This window comes from Lithobates pipiens, unplaced genomic scaffold (genome assembly GCF_037356315.1).
Source record: "Lithobates pipiens isolate NorthernLeopardFrog02 unplaced genomic scaffold, aLitPip1_a1.2 Scaffold_23, whole genome shotgun sequence".
Lineage (NCBI taxonomy): Eukaryota > Metazoa > Chordata > Amphibia > Anura > Ranidae > Lithobates > Lithobates pipiens.
In genome coordinates, this window is record NW_027507785.1 from 247,424,287 (window position 1) to 247,438,366 (window position 14,080).

A 14,080-nucleotide genomic window follows, 5' to 3' on the forward strand; every position below is an offset into this window, starting at 1 on the left:
AAAATAAAAAATAATTTATAGGGAATAGGACTGCCTATCCTGAACGCGATTTTTCCGTGTTCGGGAGAGGGAGGTTTAACCTCACCTAAATGTGGCAGCTCCTAAAAGCCTATGCGTTTTGCAGCCATTTCAAATCACGGAGATTCTGCCCACAATCATGTGCGAATGGAGCCTTAAGGCATGTGTAGATGGGCAAATGCAAAATGCATCTGAAATCATGTGGCATGTGTTTAAGAGGATTTAGAGTCTGATCACAGATGAATCTGACCTGCATTTAAACTTAGGCTGGATCAAGTGGCATCCCCATTGCTACCTACAGAGAAAGATAAGCAGTACTGAGACAAATAAAAGCCTGTGTATAACAGGAGTCCTTAATCCCAAATTTGATTCCAATAATGCATTCCTTCCTGATCATTTTTCCAATTAAATCATAGCAAATGCATAAAAATCCATGACAGAGTGGTAAAATTGTGCAAATGCACGCAGACATGCATTTAGATGCATTTCTATTCGTTTCAACAGAAAAAGCAGGCCGAAAAAGGCGGCAGTGGTGCTGCCCAATGGAGAGTCATTTAGATCCAAATACTTTGTAAATTGTCGCACTGCAGGGGTAGTTTACCTAATGCAGTGCGAATGTAATTGCTTTTATGTAGGCAAAACCAAAATTACCTTTTTGGCAACCAATTTAATAGACATATTGTGAGCATTAATAAAAAGGATCCGGATCTCCCCATTGGCCGACACTGCCACACAGTGCAGATTGATTGCACTCCTAAAGTGCGTTATTTAGCCTTGGACCGCATTCCTTTAAACCCTGGGGGGGGGGGGCGATTTCAATAAATTACTTTTACAGAGCGAACCAAGGCGAATATTCCACCTCAATGCCACTGCACCCCCAGATCTCAATGAGGCTTTCAACTTTAAGCCCTTTTTGGAAGGCTTTCAGGTGTGCGAATTGGACCTCTAATTATAGGCAGTTCTTTCAGTTACTGACACTATCTCCCCTGAATGCCCCACCACAATAGGTTAAGCTTTGGCAGTCCATTTTATATCTGTATGTACTGTGTTTGATGCGATTTCTTATGCAATTTTTTTATGTTCCTTTTGGGTTATCTTTATATGGGACGGAGATATGCAGAGCAGTTATTTTACACGCTATTAACTGTTGTTGGATCTCAAAATAGAGATAATGTTTTGAGTTCTGACATAGTGTTTGATGCAATTTCTTAAGCGATTTTTCATGTTCCTTTTGGGTTATCTCTATATGGGATTGAGATATGTAGAGCACAGAGTACATCCTCTGTATACCTCATCTTACTAGGTAGCTTTACCGATCCACTTCATACCTGTGTATTACATCATGTTTAATGTGATTTTTTATATTCCCTTTTACAACCATCTCGGTATTTTGATTAAGATATGTTGAGTGCAGCGTTGTTGTTTTGCGCATTATTAAATTGTTGTTTTTGCTGTTCTAGACATTTCCTAGAAAAAATGGTAATATACTATTTTACGGACTCCTGGGCTTGAGCTGATCACTCCTCACCACTAGGTGGCACATTTCTTCCTCCTGACGGCACCTACCTGGTTTGCCAATGTCTTTGATATATTTTTTCCATCATTACATTGCTGTGGGATGCTTGGGTTGGCCATCCCACTTATTTGCCTGGCGCGTGGGAGACTTCTGATCCCCGCTTTATTGGCGATTGGTTCAAGGTCTCTTTGCCCATAGGAGCCCAGCCTTCGGGCTGTGCTCCATCCCATTTGCGTTCCACTGTTGAGCACAGAGAGGCTACACACGCGCCATGGCAGGGCAACGCACGACAACTCCACCCCTCCCTTTGCAGGCGGGCCTGCGCCGCTATGCCAGAGAACTCTGGAGGCAAATCATTGCAGCCATCTGGAGCAAAGCTCTGCCTCATCGGCCACAGCTGATTTGGTTGCTTAGTGCAACCTGCATTCAGCTGTTTGCAATAGCCTTATTGGCCATTTAAACATCGGTCACCAGCAGTACTCACACTGCTGGTGCTTGCTGCTGGGACCCACTGACCTACACATACTCTCAGATGTGGCGAGTTAGGCCCCTTTCACACGTGTCACATCCGTTTTTGGGTGAAATACGGACATACATGCATCCCTATGGGATAGTGGGTGTCAGCGGATGAACATTCGCTGACACCCGATATCATCAGTCTCCGCTGTGGTCCGATTCTGTAGACAGAGGAAAATCCCTTTTTTATATCTGTCTGCAGAGCGGATCAGATGAACACGGACAGACGGACCATGTTCATCCGATCCCCCATAGAGGAGAGCGGAGAGCTGACAGGGTGGTCCCTGCACAGTGTGTAGCGACCACCCTGTCATCCGCCAGCTCATTGCGGATAAACGGAGCGATCGCCGCTGAGGAAAAAGTGAATCAGTATGAATGGGCACTTAGAATTGTTTTGGGGTACTAAGGGATCATTTCAGTTGTGTGTTAGGAAATACCATGTGGGTTACGTGAATTTTCAGCTTTTTTTTCTCTGGGAAACCATGGTTATAAACCATCATACTTCATACATTATAAAGCTGCAAATACATTTTTGCATGTAAACTGCAGGCATAAAAACACTGGTGTGTCACCTCTCAGCTACAAAATAAGGGAAATTAACAAAGACTGGTGCATTCAAAAATTGCACCAATTTTTAGATTTACGCAATTGGTGCTTCCTGTAATAAATCAAGTGGCGCATCCCAATTAATTGCATGGTGGCGATTCAGTTTCAAGTGCGCCTACTCCAATTTTGCTGTAAACAAGAGATTATCTTTTACAGCAATCCTCCTAAAGCTATGTACAGACGGACTGAAAATGTGTCCAATATAGCAGGGACTGGATGGATTTCGATCTGTGTGTGGCTGTCCCGGTTTGACAAAAAAGTCAATCATTAGAGGGACTTCTGTTAAAGGATCAAGCTGGAAAACTATCACTGCTAATCAGTGTATTCCAACAGTGGACAGTCAGAATATAACGTCCCAGCAGGGGGATTCCTCCACCCAGCTTCGCTTTGTGCATGGGGGAATCTCTTCATTTTATGTTCAGCCTGCCGGCTGGTTGGAGGGGGGGGGGGGGGAACACACAACACGCAACCATTTATACCCAGTCTGATGTTTCTCTTTTTTCCTCTCCTTCCTACATTGCTGGTCGTTCAGCAAGGGAAGAAGAGGGAGATGTGTATGAAGTGTTAATCATCTCTGTCCACACCTCCTCACTATAGCATTTACACCACTTGGTGACCATTTTAGAATGGTTTTAAAATTAGAACATTGGCAAAAGTGCCTCAAACCTTGGCACAGGCGATCGGACACTTATGGCATATTTATGGTGCAGCTGATACACTTTAAATGAGCACTGTTATAATACAAATCTTATGTGGTGGTTTTACTAAACCCAGGACCCTGCATTCTCTATATATGGTCTCTGACAGTACACAGAACATGGAAATGCAAATTGTTTTAGCAAACAAACTGCTAAAAGCCTTTTCTCATCAGCAGTATTGTGACTTCTATCAGTGTCTGGTCAAAGCTTATAGGAGGAGGAGTTTTTATTCTACTCCGACTGTCCTATGAGGCTGCAGGACCCCTGCCCCTCTGTCTGGACAGTGCTGATTGCTCTGTGCTGATCACATGCACCCTCCCCAAAAAAACAAAAACACGCACCCCCCTCTCCAGCAATACACACCAAACAGCATGTGCAGAGTGATTGATGCCAAAGAGCGTCTTATCAGGAGATGGTTTGGTAACAGTGGAGGATCAGAAGACCAGATCAAAGCAGCCTTTTTACACAATGCGCAGGATTAACCCCTTAGGTTCCACCGCAAGTTTAACAAAGCATGTTTTACTGCATTTTGGCACAAAAAAAGTGGGGAGAGCCCCAAAAGGAGTTCTAGAGGGAGAAAGGGAATGAGGCACCCGCAGCCTCACCCTTAGTAATAAACATCAATGAAAATGCACACAAAAAAAAAAAATTATATATTTATATATATATATATATATATATATATATATATATATATATATATATATATATATATATATATATATAATCACATATCAAAAACAGAGACTACATGGAAAGTAAAAATCTAAGACAACGTTGTTGCTTAAAAGTGCACACTCCTTACCACAATCTAAAACGGAGGCATAGGACAGATACATGTACAGTAAAGAACCAGGTAGGGTGGAATAGCAAGCAACCACGGTGGTGTCCCCCTATCACAGGCAATACACAGCAGTGTGGACCTCTTCTCACACCTCAAGCCTAGAACCTTAACTGTGACTGCTGGTGGGCCACTCACCCTTGCCTGTTCTTACTGTACCTTCCACATTAAGGGTACACGGTGACACCAAGATTATATCTGGACACCATTGAAGCTGCTGGCCCATTGGGGACAGAGGTGTCTGTCACTTATCATTTAGAGTCATTAGATACCTACCAAGCCAAAGGCCCATGGTGTGAGTAGACGTCCACATGGTTTGTGTAAAGCCTGATCCAGGCCGACACCATCGTGGTTTCCTGCTATTCCATCCCGCCTGGTGCTTTACTGTACATTTATAGGTCCTATGCCTCTGTCTCAGATTATGGTAAGCATGTGAAGAGTGTGTGCTTTTAAGCATCAACATTGTCCCCTTACTTTTACTTTGCGTGTAGTCTGTGTTTTTGATATATTTGTGTGATTTTTTGTGACAATTTCATTGATTAAAGTTCATTACTAAGGGCGAGACTGCGGGTGCCCCATTCCCTTCCTCCCTCTAGAACTCCTTTGGGGCTCTCCCCACTTTTTTGTGCCAAGATGGACAGTGTTCGGGAGTTGAGGGCAATAGCACCACCAAGTCTTCGGTGAGACAGTACCCCTGGTGTGTAGTTTCAGTATTGCACCACATTCAAGGACTTTCCTGGTGCTTTTTATGACAAGTTGATTTACTGCATATACAGACTGCTTTTATGGTTGCGATTTACTAACCCTTTAAAAAAAAAAAAAGAAGGCAGGAGAAATGCAAAATACTTACATTTTCCAAAATATTCCTTTGAGCAATACTTCAAGCCACAATAGTTCCCATTGTTAATCCCCCCCTAATGACTAGTACAGGGAAGACACCCATAACTGATAGCAAAGTGCATGGTATCTGTTGAGAAACCTCACCCCAAACATTGTGTACAGCCGACTCTTTTCAGGGCAGACAAATGTCCACAGAATGTTAGCGGTACTTTAGAGATGCTCCATTCACCAAAGATAGATTTAGAACTGCGCAAACTGCAATGCATAACGTATTGGCAAACTCCTACAGATAACCGACAACTAATGAGTTCAATTAACATTTTCACACTTTCGCTAAACCGTAACTGCTGGACGCAAAGTAAAAAACAGGGATGCCAGTTTTGCCAGAGGAGCACATGTTACCCAAAGAAATAGGATCTTTGTCTATAAATAAAAATAACGGCTGTGTTGCAATTTAAGACATCCCTATAGAAAACCACAAGCATTCTGAATCTGCATTGGGAAAAAAATCCTTCAGCTAGCCGTGTTTAAAAGCTTTCAAAAAAGCCAGCTGGTTCAACAGATGCAAGGAGTGTGTGAAACTATGAAAGCACAACTGCGACTTGCTGTGAAACATCACAACACACCAATACTTCACATCTAAATTTAGGTACTAAGCAAAAAGGAGAAAGAAAAAAAAAATAAAAAAATAAAAAAAGGTTTCTGAAATCAGAAACCTGCCTAGCTAATAATGCCCAACTCAGGGCATAAGAATGACACATCCTTGCAGTGGTGCCCCGCCCCCACTCATACTACAAAGGTGAATTGCTTGTTAAGTCTAGGGGTATTGGAATAGGCGGTTATACTTACCCTATTCCTTGCTCAACCAGACTCTCTCCATCCATCCTCAGCAGACTCCTCCAATTGGCAGTTCTCACCAAACCCAGTGGAGGAAATGTAAATTCCATGCGGGTTCCTGCACTGCATTCAAAACCCACGGTGTGTGATCTTCTGTGGACGACAATGGATTTGAAAGAACACCCCAAGCGCAGATCACAAATTCAGTGCATTTGCCTGCACTGAATCACATTGTATAGTAGTACCATGCGATCTGGTTGCAGTGAGTTTTTAAAATGAGTGCCAGCATTACTTTTGGTGCCAACAAGTTCAATTTCAGCCCATTTAAAATGAATGGGCCTAAGATTACATCACACAGGAACACTAGGCACATTCCTGTGAGATAACTGGTGTGAGCCATCACTAAGGCACCATTGCCTTGACTTTGTGGCAAAATGTATGTAGTGCCGATCCTCCTAACGAGTACACGCTATATGTTTAAATTTCGTTTTTGCTCAAGACTAACGAGTTTTGGGACTAATTGTGCTAAATTGTACTTTAGAATCAGTTTGGCTGGGCTGTATAGAAGTTCTGCCTGGTCATAGGTGGGGTTGTACACCTGTGGGAGGCTACAGACCGCAGTCTGGTTGGACATATTGGGTACCAATCTCTATCTCGGAACCAATCAGTGGGTGCGTTTTTTTTTATCATTGCATAGTCCGGGAAGGGGTACTTAAGGTGCCAAAGTCACGTGGTTCTGGGTTCCGGTCCAGAAGTCATTGCTGACTCCGTGGTTCTGGTCCTCCTGACAAGCCCCCAGGGGCCCTCATAGCCTGGGGTGCAGAGGCATCTGTTTCCGAGCTTCAGAACTGGCTAGTTGGAGGCGCAGTAACTGGAAGGAGGATTTTAAGGTGTTCCGGTGCAGTCTCGGGTTTGGAGAGGCCCAGCATCTCTACACGTGACCAGGGGAGGACTCTTCAGTAAGAGAGCCACGCACAAGGCTGGCTGCTCGGTAAGAGCCTGGAAGCAGAGCTGCCATGGACATTAAATCCACAATTCTTATGGCATCGCCAGACCGGCTGAAAGATTCTAGTACAGTAAGAAAAGTTCCTACTTCTACCCTTCCAGTTGTAACCAAGTTTCCAACCAAGTCTGTGTGGGATACTTTGAAAAGCTAGAATTACCTGTTGGCTGCTAAACCCAAACTTAAGGCTTTATTCAACAGTTAGAGTCCAGTTGCGAGCAGCTGTTCCCTGGATTGTCTACATAGAGACTTGTTGAAGTCAGCAGTTCCAAGCACCTGAGCTAAACTCTACCCTGATACCCTCTATTCCCAACTTAGAGACTGAGTTTGTTCAACCGTTTTATGCTAAATAAAAATCCCAACAAGGAATTCAAGTGTCGGTTTCTACAGTTACTGGGTTATCAACCCTGGGAACCCCTAGATAAGAACAACGAGTATGAAACCCTGGGAACCCCTAGACAAGAACAACGAGTATGAAACCCTGGGAAACCCCTAGACAAGAACAACGAGTATGAAACCCTGGGAACCCCTAGACAAGGACAACAATGAGTACAAGTTGGGGGAGGTAATCTGTAAGCCCAAAAAAATTCAGCAGCTCCTTTAGGGGTTAGTGCTACATGCACAACATGGGTTTGGGCGCTATTCATTCTCAACAGCCCAAACTCAGTGTGATTTTGCTTTGATTATTTGTGTCAAGCAAGCTGAAATACTTGGGAAAAAGCACAAAGCTTGTTGCCCAAAAAAGGTACAGGAGCTTATTTGGCAGATTGGTGTTGCATTAGGCAGCCCTATGCACGGAAACGCAATAAAAAACACAAAACAAAAAACAGCAGGAATGCACGTTTCCACTACACAAAGTGTGAATGGGGCGTAGAGACCATAGATTAGAGCTACACGATTCTGGCCAAAATGAGAATCACAATATTTTTGCTTAGAATAAAAAAAGATCATGATTCTTGCGACGTATAATCTTTCACGTTATATAAAAAAAATGAAGTGAAAAAAAGTGATTTTAAACTTGAAACTCACAAATGTCAGAAAAAGGTCTAGTGTTTTAGGTGGTTAAACTTTTTTCACTTACACATGAAGTCTATTCCATTGTAACAATTTGGCAATGTTTATACTTAAAGTGGAGGGCCACCTTAAAATAAAAAATAGCATTAATGTTCTTAAAAAATATTTACCAGAAACCCCTGTTGCTAGGCAGTCATCCTAATCTGTCTCTTCCTATTTCGCGGTTCTTCCACCTCTTCGGCGAGCGGCCCCGTTGCCTTCTGGGGCATGAGTATATCCCAGAAAACACCAGGGCCATTCACAAAGCACCGCGCGAAACTCGCGCATGCGCAGTAGGAAACGGGCAGTGAAGCCGCAAGGCTCCACTGCCTGTTTACTTTCGTTAAGATGGCGGCGCTAGCAACCGATCAAACCCCCCCACCCAACATCACAGGCTCGCTGGACAGGTAAGCGTCCTGTCAGCAGCTACAGGGTTTGTAGACTATTTTTTAAAAATAAATAAAATGCGGCTGGAACGCCCCTTTAACCTACCTAGCAGTGATCCCGTGTCTGGCTCGGGTTGGGATTTTAGTTCCACGAGCGGAAACCCCGAGCCAGACTCGGGGTCGCATCGCTGGATACAGGGAGGACACAGGGAGAGTTACTTACCTTGTCTCCTGGATCCAGCGATGTCCTCCGCGCTGTGTGATCGCGCTGTCCTCCGCTCGATTCACAGTGCCCGAATGCCGCCGAGCTCCATTCCCTGCGACGTTACGGCGCACGGGAGCGGAGATCGGTGCCAAATTCAAAACAGTAAAAAGACACAAAACACACACACACAGTACTGTAATCTTACAGATTATAGTACTGTATAAAAAAAATTACACACCCCCTTTGTCCCTAGTGGTCTGTGCAATGCCCTGCATGCACTTTTATATTATAAATACTGTTTTTTCTGCCTGGAATTTGGAGATTGTCCATAGCAACCAGAAAGTGTCCCTTTTTCAGTGTTTTAGGATTTGATTACATTATTGAATAATTTTTATTATATTATAAACTTTATCATACCCGGGATGTCTGCTAGACTGTTTTGAACAGATTTAAGAGAGTTATTCCTAAGAATTACAGGACTACAATATAAAACGCCAAATTTCCATGCAAAATAATTGTACCGCTTTCAGCACCTAAATCCAGAACTGATCATACCGCCAGAGAGGTTAAAGTGTTACTAAATCCAGAACAGGAAAAGCAGTCTGTATATGCAATAAAGTGTGCTGGTTATACTCGCTGTGGAACCTAAAGCTCGGTTCACACAGGGGCGGCACGACTTGCAGCGCGACTCACAGACGCGACCTGCAAACGACTTCAGCGGCGACTTGCAAAACGACTTCTGTATAGAAGTCAATGCAAGTCGCCTGAAATCGCCCCAAAAGTAGTACAGGAACCTTTTTTCCCCCAAGTCTGAGCGACTTGAGTCGCTCCTATTAGAACGGTTCCATAGTACAGAACGGAGCGCGACTTGTCAGGCGGCAAAGTCGCCTGGACAAGTCGCCCCTGTGTGAACCGAGCCTAAGGGGGTTAATCCCGCACATTCTGTAAAAAGGCCGTTTGATCCTGTCCTTCGTCCACTGTCCCCAATCAACCTCCTGACAGTACAGAGCCTCAGGAGGCACTCTGCACATGCCCAGTTGTGTGTGTATTGCTAGAGTTTTTTTTGTTTTTTTTTGGAGGGTGCATGTGATCCCCATCCCCACAGGCCCAATAAGCACTGTTCAGGCAGAGGATCAGAGGTTGTGCAGCCTCAGGACAGGGGAAAATGAAAACTCCTCTTACAAGCTTTAAACAGTACTCAGCCAGACACTGATAGAAGTCACAATACTGCTATATTACTGTAGATGGGAAAAGGTATTCAGCAGTTTATATTTACTAAAATAATTCTCCCCCACTGAGCTATTGTGTTCTGACAGGGGGACAGGACGTGACACCATTCTACCTCCCACCAGAACACTCTGATCAGTACTCTCTGCCATTGGCTGATAGCACTGATCGGGATTCATCAGTTGCTGGTTTTCCAGCTTGTGCGTGTGACAGAAGTCGGCCAAACATCCGGCTTCTCTCGAACAGACCGACAAACACGGGCCAGATGTAGGGCCAGGTAGTGCAGACTTTATACAGCCAAACTGGATTTACAATAACCGCTTGCCCAAAATAGTTGTTAAATTATACTTTTATTTTGAGTCCACAGCATTTCACTTATCTCCGTTTTAGGAATGTAACCAGACTAGAAAAGGTCAAGGTGAAAACTCTTTTAAACAGTGAGGGTATTTTACCTGAGGCTTTAGAGGTTAATTGGATCAGCATGAAATGACATTTGAAATCATTGGAGAGCCGAGCAGTAAAGGTCAGCAACAAATTTTGGTTTAGTACATGTGCTGTAAGTATCATTGCTGCAAACTGAAAAGAATGAGGAAAGCCGAATATACAGTACAACCACCAGACATGGTTAGGACTAGACATGCTCTACATAGGAATCCACAATTATACTTAAAACAAAAAACAATGCTCAATTCACTACACTGCCGATCTGCAGTACTGATTGTAAAAACAGGATCTACCTAAAAACTGGTTTTATGGTGTGTAATTTTTTTTTATTTTTTTAGGGTGAGGGAGAATAGGAAAGAACAAAAAACACAAACCACACACCCACACCCAATGCACTTTTTCTTTAAAAATTTTAAAACTTAAAAAAACAAAAAACAAACACTTTAAAAAATTTTAACTAGGACCCTGCAAAGCATTTCACCCGCGATCTGCTGAACGCAAGTGCAATGTAGACTCCTTTAGACTGTCTGTACCTTATACGGATGGACACTTATAAAGATAAGAAGAAAAATTAACCAACTAGAGCGCTCAGAGCCCTGGTAGTTCACAGAGAACTACAAGCCAATAGTTGCAAAGGGTGTGGGTACTTGTAGTTCTCACATTCACAGGGATCTGCTAACTCAGGGATATGCAATTAGTGGACCTCCAGCTGTTGCAGAACTTCAAATCCCATGAGGCATAGCAAGACTGACAGCCACAAGCATGACACCCAGAGGCATGATGGGACTTGTAGTTTTGCAACATCTGGAGTTCCTCTAATTGCATATCCCTGTGCCAATTGAAAGACGTGGCAGATGGGCAGAGCCCAGCACTGTCGCGTTCTTTTTAAATAGTGACAGCGAGTGACTAGCGCAACAGTACAATGTTACACCCTCAATATGAGTGTAACAGGTTAACAAAAAGGTGAACTTATACTTCAAGTCCTCCAGCCCCTTTCATGTCACCACAAAAGCAGATGAAAATAGAAGAAAAATCATTCTCCCAGATTCGATACCACCTTGCTGTCGCTGTAGGAGCCCAGTGGGGCACACCCCGTGGGCCCACCCCCCTCCTCTTTCTGACTTCCCTCTCTTCCCTCCAGACCCCCCCCCCCCCCCCTTTTCCTCTGTGCCACTCTACACCTTCTTTCCCCTCCAATCTTCTCTTGTCCCTTAAACTTTCCCCCTCCTTTTTTTCATCCTTCAACTATGCTAGATATGATCACCATAGGCTTCAGGCATTCTCCAGGCCGTGTTTGTGTTGCATATCTGTGAAACCCAGGGTCTGTTTTGATCCAGGGAATGTGTACAATGTTACCTGGAAATTTACTTTAATTGTACTGGACTGAAACTTCCTGTACCGACATCCCACTGTAAGCCTATTGTACTGACCCATAATCTTGTTAAAAACTTTTGCAAAAGAAAATAGAATAAAAAAAATAAAAAAAAGTGTGCTTTGTTAATGGCGTTCTAAAACTTTTTTGGTTTTGCATAGAGGGAGGGTTAAAAGTTTAACACCTCCGAGGTTTTTTCTTTTTGCAGTTTCACTGAGAATTTTATTCCCTTCCTGTCCTAAAGGTGCAAAAAAGGGAAGGAGAGGAAATCTCCTTAAATGTATGGCCAGGTCTGACATGCGCTCCGACTTCCAGAGCACAAGTTACATGACATGTCAAAATGAATGCTTCCCTATGAGAGCCATCTTAACTGGTCCGACTTGTGTCAGTCCAACTTTGAAAATGCTTCTTGCACTACTTTGGTCCAACTTGGGCACATTTTCATCCCAATTTTTATTAAATTAATTTTTTTTATTTTTTTTAATACTCACACCACAACGTGGGGTCCATTACACAGTTCTCACTGCAACTTTTAACCCCATTTGTTATTTACCTTCAACTCTTTCTCTTGTGACAACTTTAACATTTTGGGATTTCCCCTCTCTCGCTGTTTGGAAAACGATGGTCAGCAGAACAAAAAAACGAGAGAGACTCCCAAACAGGGACACAGACAGCAATAAACACTTTTGGTCTTAAGGCATATCTAAAGCCACAACTTTTTGTTAATGTTGGATATAATAGGGGAGGGTTAAAACCGTTGTCAGTTTTTTGCCATCTGTCTCTTTAGGGAGATTTTTTTTTCCCCCCCACTTGTCCAGTACACTCAAACAGGAAGGAGGCGATTTTACAAGGCGACAGATATACCCTCTTAGGGCCCGACCGTTCCATGCACATTTCCTGCACCACATTCAACTCACATTGCAGTTGTGATCTGCAGAAGGTGTCAATGTTACCACCACCCCAAATGCAAGTCAAAAGCAGTGCATTTTCCTGCATCAGATCACATGTGATCCAGTTGCAGAGCGTTTACAAAAGTAGTACATGCACTACTTTTGATGTAGTGTGGTTTGAGCCCATTCACAATGAATGAGATGAAATCGCATTGCACTGAACCACATGTGAATCACAAAGGCATGCGTAGAGCATTCCTGTGTGATTGCCAGTGTGAACTGGCCCTTAGACTGTTGTCACAGTAATAGGGTCAGGCGGCAAATAAAAAAATAAAATAAAAAAAGTTGGGATTTAGCCTCAATTTTATTCCTATTGGTAATCAGTTAGATAGAGTGAGTGAATTATCCCAACACAGGCTGCAATAAAAACCTTAAAAGGGACAGATAAATAAATATAGGTGGAGAAAGTTTCCAAGGGGATATCACAATTTTAATTGTCCGCCATACATTTGTCTAGGGCAGTGATGGCGAACCTTGGCACCCCTGATGTTTTGGAACTACATTTCCCATGATGCTCATGCACTCTGCAGTGTAGTTGAGCATCATGGGAAATGTAGTTCTAAAACATCTGGAGTGCCAAGGTTCACCATCACTGGTCTAGGGGGTTGGGAAGGCCCATACTGGGAATACAGGGAGGATCCAACATAGAAGCAATAAAATATAATAAAACAAAAAAAGTTTTGCCAGCAGACCTAGCAAGCATCACAGTAGAAAAAACAAAAATATAAAATAAAAAATGATAGATATATAGATTTTTTTATTTTTATATAAATATACATACTTTTAAAAGTACCTACATGTATTATAGAGCACGGCGATACTAAACCATTACTGCACATCCTACAATGCAAACGTTTTCTGTACTTGAGATAACAAAATTAGGGGAAACTTTTTTGTGATCAACTTCAGACAAAAATGACCGGCCCACTTGTAATTTGGATTCTGATCGTTACCAGCCAGGACAAAAATTCCACACTCTGATTCATGCCAAAACACTTTGCTGATGTAATTAGTCAGCACCAGTAAGAGTCAAATCTTCGTTTCGAAACATGCCATTGTTTAGGAATGAACATTTTCAAAAGACCTACTTTGCCCTGTGAAAAAAAAAAAAAGTTGTCAGGAGTGCCTCAATCCCGTATACAGCTACTCAATATTTATGGCCCCAAAATGCAGTGTTTTGGAGCCCCACGCCAAATTCTCAGCATACTGATATTTGAGGACGCTCACAATAGGTTGCTCAAATCCTTGCTGAATAAATCTGGGGCCACCCAACTTAAACCAAACCTGTTGGCACCATAATGGTACTAAACTCTTTACACCAGTACCAGTCAGACACCCAATACTGCCTGAATACATCAACTATTATCTGAGGTGCCCGGGATGCTGAGCCATTGTGTGTTCAGTATTGGCACCACTTTGTAGTGTTGAGAGCTGGCCTGCCCCTTCCATGTGTCCCATCACTATACAGTAATTGGAATTTAAGGGTAACCTTGTGGCGTAAATATCCGCAGATTCTGTGGATATCTATGCTGGAAGTGGGTGCAGATACCTATACTGTACAGGTATAG

General features: G+C 43.0%; 1 protein-coding gene across 5 annotated transcripts in view; it reads right to left on the reverse strand.

Moving 5' to 3' along the window:
- Positions 1–14,080, reverse strand: part of SUCO (SUN domain containing ossification factor) — a 156,419-nt gene that overhangs the window by 107,927 nt on the left and 34,412 nt on the right. The gene's annotated exons all lie outside the window — the stretch shown is intronic.